The sequence below is a fragment of the Dasypus novemcinctus genome, chromosome 23 (assembly GCF_030445035.2).
Source record: "Dasypus novemcinctus isolate mDasNov1 chromosome 23, mDasNov1.1.hap2, whole genome shotgun sequence".
In the NCBI taxonomy this organism is placed as follows: domain Eukaryota; kingdom Metazoa; phylum Chordata; class Mammalia; order Cingulata; family Dasypodidae; genus Dasypus; species Dasypus novemcinctus.
Window position 1 is genome coordinate 58,353,252 of NC_080695.1, and position 11,652 is coordinate 58,364,903.

Genomic DNA, 11,652 nt, shown 5'->3' on the forward strand with positions numbered 1-11,652 from the left:
GGGATGCATGAGATGCCGGCCTCTGGACCAGGGCCCAGCACACAGTAGGTACTTTATTAGCTGGTGGTCCCTTCCCTGAGCTCCCTTGGGAAAGCTTCATGGACCCCAGTTCCTGGGTCTCCCTCCATCCTCTGGTTGGATATGGAAAAGTCTGCTCAGTGCCCATGAGGTGCTGCAAGCACACAGTAAAGCCACAGGAAGACAGCAGACCATTTGAAGGCCTGGGGAGACAAAAGCAGCCTCTGTAGTTTTTGCCTTCATTGGTGGGTCAACAGGAGCCACACAGCAAGTGGACAATGGGTGCGATTGGGTGCCTCCAAATAAAAGAGGCAAGTAGAATGGCCAGTGGCAACAATCTGGAAAATAAATAAAATTTAATCCTAATCTTAAAGGGAACACTAATATAAATTCCAAATGGATCAAGATTTAAGTTTTACAGAGAAACAACGTTTTAATGGGGGTATAATTAGTCAAAACTCATCAAATCCTACCATTTAAATAGAGCTCGTTTGTTATATATAAATTAAACCTCAATAAGGTTGGCTTAAAAAAACAAAAGTAGTAGAATAAAGTGAGAAAATTCCTTTACAAGCTTGGTGTGTGTGTGTATGTGCAGGGAGAGGGAGTCTTTTAAACCATGTCTTTCAAATCATTTAGAAAGAATTCCTGCTGCTACTTCAGTCAAGCATCTTCTCTTGGGAATTTAAGCTCACCTTCATCAGAGTTTCCAATTTGTGGCCTGCCCCTATGGAATTCACATTTGCCAATACCCATGGTCACGCAAGCAATGCCTATAATAATCTCATATATACAAGTTACCAGTTCTATTTTTCTGGATAACACTGACTAATTCAGTTTTTGGAACCAGAAAATGGGATGCTGCTATTACAAATACCAAAAATGTGGAAGCAGCTTTGGAATTGTGAGACACTTAACCATAAAAGCTTGGATTAAGGAAAACTTAGACCAAGGAAATTTAGGCATATGCAGAAGCACTGCCAGCCTGGACAGAAAGGGACAGAGAAGGGAATGAATTAAAGGAAGAATGACTTCAAAGGCAGTGCCTTTGCAGCAGAGGACTGGCCCTTGAGTGGACAGAGGGCCCACCCACTTGTGTGGCAAGGGCAGTTCCACCCCTGTGCTGGGAGGGGGTGGGGCTTCCACCCTGACAGGGGAAAGTTCAGCTACCACCTCAATGCTTGAAGAGGGTGGGACCTGAACTCCTGTTTGGGGGCAGAGTGGGACTGTTACTCCAGTGCTCAAAGAGGGTGGGATCTATGCTCACCATTTTGGGAGAGCTTGGCCACTACCCCGCTGCTTGGAAAGAGTAGGGCTGTCACTACAGCAGTCCTGGGGGACAAAACATCAACCCACTGATGACTCTCCAGACCTTGAGATCTAATGGAGTTTTCCCTGCTGGGTTTTGGACTTTCTTGAACACTGTGACCTCTATTTTCCTTCCAATTTCTCCCTTTCGGAATGGAAATGTCTATCCTATGCCAGACCCATCATTGTATTTGGAAGCAGATAACTTGCTTTCTAGGTTTCACAGGGCGGCAGACAGAAAGGAATTTTGCTCCAGAATGAACGACCCCCATAAATGATTTTGATGAGACCTTGGATTTAAAATTGCTACAACAATGACTTAAGGTTTTTTGGAATATTGGAAAGGGTAAATGTATTTGATATGTGGGAAGGACATGTCTTTCTGGGGTCCAGTACACTGTGATAGATGGAATTATGTCCCAATTTGTGCATGTTTTTAATCCCACTCCTGTGGATGTGAAACCATTATAAATAGGACTTCTTGAGGATGTTATTTTTAGTTTAGATGTAGCCAAATGACAAAGCTAGGTCTGAATCTGGATTACTGGAGGCTTTATAAAGAGAATTTGGAAGTCACAGAAGAATGGAGAGGACATCACAATGTCATACAAACTCACAAATTGAGAACTGCCATCACCAGGAGGCTACTGACCCTGGGAGAAAGCAGTCTGTGTATATGCCTTGGTTTGTAACTTCTGGTTTCTAAAACCAGGACCTAACAAAGTCCTGTTTCTTAGCCAACACATTGTATAGTATTTCTACTAGTAGCCTTGGCAAACTAAGACATTTTTAAAGAAAGTATGGATAGTCATTGACCTTTATTAGAAGTTTCCTTAAAGTTAGGGGAAAAACCTAGCATTTGAAAAACTATATGCTGTCCCTAATTCACTTAATTTCATATATTTCTCAGAACACCCTATAGGAAATAGATATTTTGAAAGTGAAGAATTGTGAACAGAGTGAGGATGTCATCAATGTGGTGATGTAAGACATGCCCTGGAAAAGTCTCCCATCAGAATCAGCTTATAAAAGGACACATTCTTGGAATCCTAGAGGACAACAGAAATGGGAGAACTCCACAAATGCTGAGTAAAAGAAAAAGAAAAACAATCTCCAAGATCAGGTAGGAGTCTTCCTAGAGCAGGCAGGCTGGATCCTTACTTGGTCTCACACAGCTTGGGAGCAGCACAGAGGCAGCACAGCCTGGGGTCCTCCTAACTTGGATGCAGACTATAGAGCCCCTGACATCAGGGAGTTAGTACCCCATGAATACCCAGGCAAAGGGACAGAGAGCTACACACAGGGCAGAACACAAGCCACCAAGGCACACTGCATATAAAAGGGCCCCAAGAGGAAATAGAGAGACCTCTCTCTCTCTCTCTTTTTTTTTTTTTTCAGAATTGTTGACAAGAAATATACAGACTGAATCCACTTTCTGTTGGCTGGACCACGATAATGCAAAATGGACTTTTCTGGATTGCCCCACCTCTCTGAATTGACCCCATCTGGGTCTTTGGGAGAGGATATGCTAATGGGGATGAAATTGAAGGCAGAAAATCCTCACAGAACAAAAACTAAAGGGGAAAAAGGGCTGAATTGTTATAAGACCAGATAAGTATAAGGGAAAGGAGACACCTAGTGAGGGAGAAAATTTAAACAAATCGTAGGAACTGAGGAGAACAGTACAGATCAAGATTCCCAAAGAAGGAACAGAGGAAAGGAAGCTAACTCCTGGAGGTGAAACAATTGCACAAAAAGTGCAATCTTAAAAATTGTACTGCATATCCAGGCGAAAACTCAGATGAAGAAGAGCTGAGAAAATCTGAACAGTTAACATGGACTACTGTGTGGGAAAATAGCTTGAATTTGAACATGGGGACTTGGCTTGAAGTTGAAACATTTCTATAATACACATAGGAAGTGCGGACTTAGGAACACTGGGCCTTGACTAGACAGAACACTGTCTGGTCAGCATGAAAACTGTTTGCCTGAGGAGGTGTTTGAACTTTGTATGGCCTGATCCCTATTATTGTAGATGTTGCAACTCTAATAGCAAACAGCCTTGAAAGTAATCATAGATAGCCATTCTTTGTAATTTCTAATAAATAAGATGTGGAAACTAGGGTCAAGACTCTCAGTTCCAGAAGCTGTGAGTCCCCTGGTCCCATCTTTATTTTTTCTCTTGTGTCTTTCTTTCTGTCCTTTTATTTCTTAAGTTCTGCATCACCTTCCCTTCAAGCAAACCTATTGCTGAGCTGGTCTCAGCACTACTGTGTAGGTCCAGAATAAGTTGTACCAAATGTCAGAGTAGAACTTTAACACAAAGCCAATCATGAATAAAACCCTGGATAAGAGGGAGAAACTGACTTCCAAATTAGCCCATCAAGATAATCAGATGCCCAGAAATCAGCAAAAAATGACAAGCCATAGTAAGAGACAGGAAGATATGGCTCAGTCAGGGGAACAAAGAAACTGAAGAAGACTTAAACAAATGGAAGGACATACTGTGTTCATGGACTGGAAGACTAAATATTGTTAAGATGTCAGTTCTACCCAAACTGATTTATAGATTCAACACAATCCCTATAAAAATCCCAAAAGTCAATAATCATATTTATTTGGAAGGGTAAAGGGTCCTAAATAGCCAAAAACATCTTTAAAAAGAAGAAGGCAGTGGGAGGACTTTCACTTCCTGACTGTAAAGCATATTACTTACCTACAGTAGTAAAAAGAGCATGGTATTGGCATAAATACGGACATCTGGACCAATGGAACCAAATCTAGGACTCAGAGATAGACCCTCACATCTACAGTCAAGTGGTTTTGGGCAAGGCTGTTAAGTCCACACAGCTGGGCAGTCTATTCAACAAATGGTGTTGGGAGAACTGGATGCGCATATCCAAAAGAAAGAAAGAGGACCCCTATCTCATACGTAATACAAAAATTAACTCGAAATGAATCAAGGAGCTAAATACAAAAGCAACAACCGTAAAACTCCTAGAAGAAAATATAGGAAATCATTTTCAGGATCTTGTGGTAGGTGGTAGTTTCTTTAAACTTACATCCAAAGTATGAGCAACAAAAGAAAAAATAGATAAATGGGACTTCTGCAAAATTACACACTTTTGCTCACTTTATTAGGGTGTTCACACTCAAAGGACTTTGTTAAAAGGGTGAAAAGGCCACTGACTCAATGGGAGAAAATATTTGGCAATCACACATCTGTTAAGGGCTTAATATCCATGGTCTGTAAAGAGATTATACAACTCGACAATGAAAAGACAAACTACCTGAGGCAGATTGGTATTGGTTATGAATTCCAAAAAGAGATAATGGATTGTGTTTGTAAACTTGTCTGTTCCTCTAGGCATATTAGATTGTGTTACACTCAGAGGTTTCACTTTTACTTTATTAAATCAATACTAGGGCTTTTATTTGACCACATCATTAGGGTGACTCAGTTTGAGTCCCTGCCTACAGCTAGTCTGCAGTTGTGGGCTATATAAATGGATGCTCAATCAAAGAAAGGAAAGTAAAGACATGGAGAAGAACACAGAGTTTAGTTTGGGATGCTGCAGCCCTAGGGTGAGAGTCAAGCCATTCACTTGATAGTTTGCAGTTGAGAAGATCAGAGCCCTGAACACCTTAGAAAGCCCAGAAAGAAGTGAGCCCCAGGGAGAGAGACAACCTTATGATAACCTACAGCTGAGAACAGAACAGATCAAGATTCCCAAAGAAGGAACAGAGGAAAGGAAGATAACTCCTGGAGGTGAAACAATTGCACCAAAAGTGCATTCTTAAAGAAGGAGATGGGACCACAGAACCTTAAGAGGAAGAGAAAGGCTGACCCCTCACAGGGGCCAGCAGCCATCTTGCCCCAACACAGGGCAACAGACTTTGGTGACAGTATTAACTTATGCTTTAGGGTCTTGTGACTGTAAGCTTCTATCCCAAATAAATACCCTTTATAAAAGCCAACAATTTCTGGTACTTTGCATCAGCACCTCTTTGGCTGACTAAAACAATAGACAAACTACCCAATTTAAAAATGGGCAAACTAGCAAAAAGATATTGAAGGATAAGATCATGAGAAAATTATGATAAAGGTTTTTTATACTCTGAAATAAGCTCGGTTGCCATTAGTTTTACTTCTGCATAGAAATGTGTGTGGTAGTTAAAAAAAAAGTAAAAACAAAAAATCAAAAAGAAAAAAGAAAAAAGAATAAAAAAAGAAATGTGTGTGGTTAACTTCTTCTTGTCATAATTAAATGCAAAATTAAAATACATTTATGTGCTGTTGTGAGGTATTTTTGAAGCCCTGATATAAATTTTCACAATAGCCTTTTTTTAATAGTCAGTAATACAAAATAATCAAGTTCCTATGAATAAAGGGATTTTCCTACCTGTTTAGGGAATAGTGCAATCATTGAGTTACCATTTAACAATTTTTTGGCAATTTGTTTAGTCTTACTGACTATATAGGTTTTTATACCATGTATATGTCACTTTTGAGGATAGTGAATGAGCCTTTATTACTATATTTTTTAAGCAGTTGTATTAGTAAGAACTTGGTAAATAAATATTTAAATCCTCCCCCAAAAAGGCAAAAGACTTGAAAAGATAATTGTCCAAAGAAGATATATAAATGGCAAAGATACACATGAAAAATGTTTAACATCACTTGCAATTAGAGAAATGCAAATCAAAACTACAATGAGATATCACTGCATACCTATTAGATACACCACTATTAAAAAGTTAGCACCATAAATGTTGGAGAGAATGTAGAGAAATAGGAATGCTTATTCACTGTTTATGGGAAAGTAGACTTGTATAGCCACAGTGGAAGACTGTTTGGCATTTCCTAAGTAATTTGAATATAGATTTTCCATGTGACCTAGCAATACCATTACTAGGTATATACTCAGAAGAACTGAGAACAGTGACACAAATAGACATCTGGTACACTGATGTTCATAGCAGCATTATTCATGATAGCCAAAAGTTGGAAACAACCTAGGTGTCCACCAACTGAGAAATGGATAATCAAATTGTGGTATATACACACAATGGAATGTTGAGTGAAGCAAGCCAGACACAAAAGGACAAATACTGTATGACTGTGTGCTATTATGAACTACATAATTATGTAAACTCATGGAATTAATAATTAGATTATAGGTCACCAGAATATAGAGTGAGGGTAGAGAATGGAATGCTGATGGTTAATCTGTGCAGAATTAGTTAAAAGGTTGGTTGTAAATCTTAGGACATGAATATAAATGGTAAGTGCACATCATGCTGTTTGTGAGTACAAGAGCTATTATACGGGAATGACAGTGGTTGAAAGGGAAAGCCTAAGAACATTTATATTACTAGAAGGAAAGTTAAAAAATGTAATGTGGGACTATATAACATAGTGAAACCTCATGTAAAATATGAATATGGGTGATATTGCATATTTAAGACTTTTTACAAAATATAAGTAAACTAGAAAGAAGGAAACAGAATAGCAGCTATGTATGGTAGGGGTAGCATACAGAGATTCATAGGTGATGAGTTCTGTTTGTTTGGTATTGCTGTTTTAGTATTATTATTGCTGGAATAATGAAAATGCTCTTAAAATAATTGGAGTGATGAATGCAAAACTATGTGCTTATAGAGAAGACACAGAATTTGGAACAATTAATCAAAGATGTTCAAACAAATCTCCTAAATCAATTCAAGGAGATGAAGGAAAATATGGATACAGAACTAACGGGTATTAAGAGAAAAATGTGTGAGCAGAAAGAGGAATTTGAGCATATAAAAAACACAACAGAAATGAGGGGGATGAAAAGCACAATACTGGAGATTGAAAAAAACAGGATATTTGAACAGGTAGAAGAAAAAATCAGAGAATAGAAGACAGGGCAATCAAAATCTTACAAACAAAAGGGTAGAAAAAAGAATAGAAAAAATTGAACAGGGTCTCAGGGATTTGAATGACAGCATGAAGTGCACAGCATACATGTCATGAGTTTCTCAGAAGGAGAAGAGAAGGGGAAAGGGGCAGAAAGAACATTTGAGGAAATAATTTCAGAAAATGTCCCAAGTCTTATAAAACACATAAGTATACATAGCCAAGAAGTGCAGCATACACAAACAAAGTAAACACAAGCAGACCTATCCAAGACATATACTAATCAAAATGTCAAATACCAAAGATAGAGAATTCTGAAAGCAGCAAGAGGAAAGCATTTGATCATGTACAAGGGATCTGCAATAAGACTAAGCACAGATTTCTCATCAGAAACAATGGAGGGGAGAAGGCAGTGGTATGATATATTTAAGGTACTGAAAGCAAAAAAGTGCCAGTCAAAAATTCTTTACCTGGCTTTAGCAGTTTGATATAGTTATGAATTCCAAAAACTGACATTGGATTATGTTTGTAAGCGGTTCTGTACCTAGGCATGATTAAATTTTGATTAGGGCTTTGATTGGGCCACATCAGTAAGGTCTTGAGTCCCTGCCCCTTGGTGGGTGGGGACTTGCATTTAAAAGGCATGGCAAAGGACAGAGTTGGAGCTTTTTATTATTTTATTTTTATTTTTTAGATTTATTTATTTATCTCCCCTTCATGCACACACACACACACACACACACACACCCGAGGTATCTGCTCTCTGTGTCCATTTGCTGTGTGTTCTTCTGTGTCTGCTTTTATTCTTGTCAGCAGCACCAGGTATCTCTATGTCTTTTGTTGCATCATCTTGCTGCATCAGCTCTCTGTGTGTGCTGCACCACTTCTGGGCATGCTGCACTTTTTTCACGTGGGGTGGCTCTCCTTGCAGGTGCACTTCTTGCACGTGGGGCTCCCCTATGTGGGGGGCACCCCTACATGGCATGGCACTCCTTGTGTGCATCAGCACTACACATGGGCCAGCTTCACCACGTGCGTCAGGAGACTGTGGGTTTGAACCCTGGACTTCCCATGTGGTAGGCTGATGCTCTGTCTGTTGAGCCAAATCTGCTTCCCCGAGTTGGAGCTTTTTGATGAAGGTGGTTTTTGATGTTGGAGTTTTGATTGGCGGTTTGATGCTGGGGTCTTGACTGGAGCCCTGGATGTAAGCACACCGAAGAAAGAGAAGCAAGCCCTGGCAAGTGATGACCTGAGCCAGGAGAAGAAAACAGAGGAATAGAGATGACTCTTTAGACATGGCAGAAACCCTAAGGAGAGAGACAGATCCCTTTGCCTGCTAGCCTACAGCAGACCTTGTGGAGAGAGGCAAAGCCTAGAGAGACTCATAGATTGTGGCTGACCTTGAAGAGAAACCAGAGGACCTGAGCCTGGAGAGAAGCAAGACCTGGGAAGAAAGGAATCCAGGAAGCCTGAACCCTCACAGACATCAGCAGCCATCTTGCTTCAGCACATAAAAATAGACTTTGGTAAGGGAAGTAACTCATGCTTTATGGCCTGTTACCTGCACATTCCTACCCCAAATAAATACCCTTTCTAAAAGCCAGCAGATGTCTGGTATTTTGCATCAGCACTCCTTTGGCTGACTAATACACTGGCAAAACTGCCGTTCAAAAATGAGGAGAAGTTGAAAATATTCACAGATAAAGAGAAACTGAGAAGGTTTAACAAAAAAAAAACTGTCCTACAAGAATTAATAAAGGGAATTCTGCAGGTTGAAAGGAAAACGCAGGCTTGGAGTAGGTGAAGAAATGAAGATCTTCAGTAAGGGCAACTAAAAGGGTGAATACAAAACCCATTAGCACTGCATCTTCAATACACACCTCTGCTCTTTATTCCTATAAGAGCCGGAGTACAATTGAACAAGAAACAGGCACATTTCCTGCAAATGGACACACAAAATACAAAGAATTAATGTAGGACAAAAGCAACATAAAGAGGGGACACTGAGGGACACAGGAGCAGAGAACATGGGAGCTGCAGAAGCTGAGTTGGTGTCTTTCACATTAGCAGATTTGATGTAGGTCATGGGATACCAACCCCAGGGCGACCACAGAGGAAGTATTTGAGAAATACACAGAAACAAATTTAAAAAAGATCCATCAGATACAACACAAAAGATCACCTACACAGAAGTGGAGGTTACAATAAAGGAAAAGGGAGACATGAAATGATGTGACACATAAAAATCAAAGGACAAAATGGCTGAAGTAAGTACTGGCTTTATGGTAATAACCCTGAATGTTAATGGATTAAACTCCCCAATCAAAGGACAAAGATGGACAGAATGGACAAAAAAAAAAAAAGCATGATCCAACTCTATGCTGTTACTGGAGACTCACCTAAGACCCAAAGACACAAATAGTTTGAAATTGAAAGGATGGAAAAAGATATTCTATGCAAATACCAGAAAATGAGCTAAGCTACGTATACTATTGTCAAACAAAAAGACTTTACATCAAATAAGGACATCATATATTAATAAAAGTGGCAATCTTCCAAGAAGAAATTATAATTTTAATTATTTATTCACCTAACCAGGGGACCGAAAATACATGAGGCAAACACTGGCAAAACTAAAGTGAGAAACAGATGTATCTACAATAATAGTTGAGACTTCAATACACCTTCTAATCAACTGATGACTATCTAGACAGAAGTTCAAAACTGAATAATATGATATATGAACCTAACCAACAAATACATCACATTTCACCCAAAAGATCAGGATATACATTCTTCTCAAGTGTACATGGATTGTTCTCCATGATAGACCTCACGTTGGGTCACAAAAGAAATCTCAAATTTTAAAACATTGCAATTATACAAAGCACTTTCTCCTGACTATAATGGAATGAAGCTAGAAATCATTAACAGGTGGAGAAATGGAAAATTCACAAATATATGGAGGATAAACACACTCAAAAATCAGTGGCTCAAAGAAGAAATTGCAAGGGAAATCAGTAAATATCTTGAGAGAAATGAAAATGAGAGCACAACATATCACAACTTATGGGGTGCAGCAAAGGTAGTGCTGAGAGGGAAATTTATAGCCCTAAACATTTACATTTCAAAAGAAGGCGGTGCTAAATTCAAAGATCTAACGGCGCACCTGGAGGAACTAAGAGAAAAACTGGCAAACTACTCCCAATACAAACAGAAGGAAAGAAATAAAGATTACAGCAGAAATAAATGAAATTAAGAATAAAAATATAATAGAATTAAAACCAAAAGTTGGTCCTTTGAAAAGACCAATAACAGTGATAAACCCTTAGCTAAACTGACAAAGGAAAAAAGAGAGAAGACAGGAATTACATAGAATCAAATAGAGGGAGGACATTGGTAGTGATACCACAGAAATAAATAAGAGGACACTATGGACAACTGTAAGCCAACAAACTAGACAATCTGGATGAAACGGACAAATTCCTAGAAACACAGGAAGAACCTACACTGACTTCAGAAGAAACAGAAGACCTCAAAAGACCAATTACAAAAAAAGAGATTGAATCAATCATCAAAAACCTCCCAACCCAGAAAAGCCCAGGACCAGATGGCTTCATAGGTGAGCTCTACCAAACATTCCCAAAAGAATTAATACCAACCTCCGCTCAAACTCTTCCGAAAACTTGGACAGGAGGCAGCACTGTCTAGCCCATTCTTTGTGGCCAGCACCATCCTAATACCAAAGCCAGGTAAAGATACTACAGGAACTAAAAATTACAGATTTCTCTCATGGATATAGACGCAAAGATCCTCAACAAAATCCTGGCAAATCAGATCCAACAGCTCATTAAAAGAATTACGCAGCCCCGCCCACCCCTGGGCTCCTGGGCCCCCTCCCCACACGCGCTCACTCCCCGCCGCCCGCGCAGACCCCTCCCCACTCGGATCCGGTGGGTGACTGCAGGGGCGGGGGTGCCAGCCCAGCCCCCCAGAGGACGCGCCCAGCCCGGCCCACCCCGCCAGCCCTGCGAGGAGGCAGTGGGTGCGGGGGCGTCGCCACTCAGGGCAAGGAGCAGCGCCCCGGGGCCTGGCAGCCGCCGCCTGCGGGGACCACTTCGCTGTCCCGCGCCTCGTGTCCACGTCCAGCCCCGCGGTCATGCACCGGCCGCGGGAGGGGTCCACAGCCACACGGTTCCATTCCTGGTGCCTCCTAAAAGCAAACCAAAACCGAACAACCAGCAAACAAAGGGAAAACCACCTCGGGGAGCAGATGTGCCCCAGTGGCTGCCGCTGGCTGGAGCCGCGTTTGCCTTGCAGGCAGGTCCATCGTCCTGCAGAGGGACACAGCCGCCCACGGACACAGTGGCTAACACTCGGGCTTCTGCAGCAGAACCATCAGCAGCGAGCGCTGCTCCTCCCCG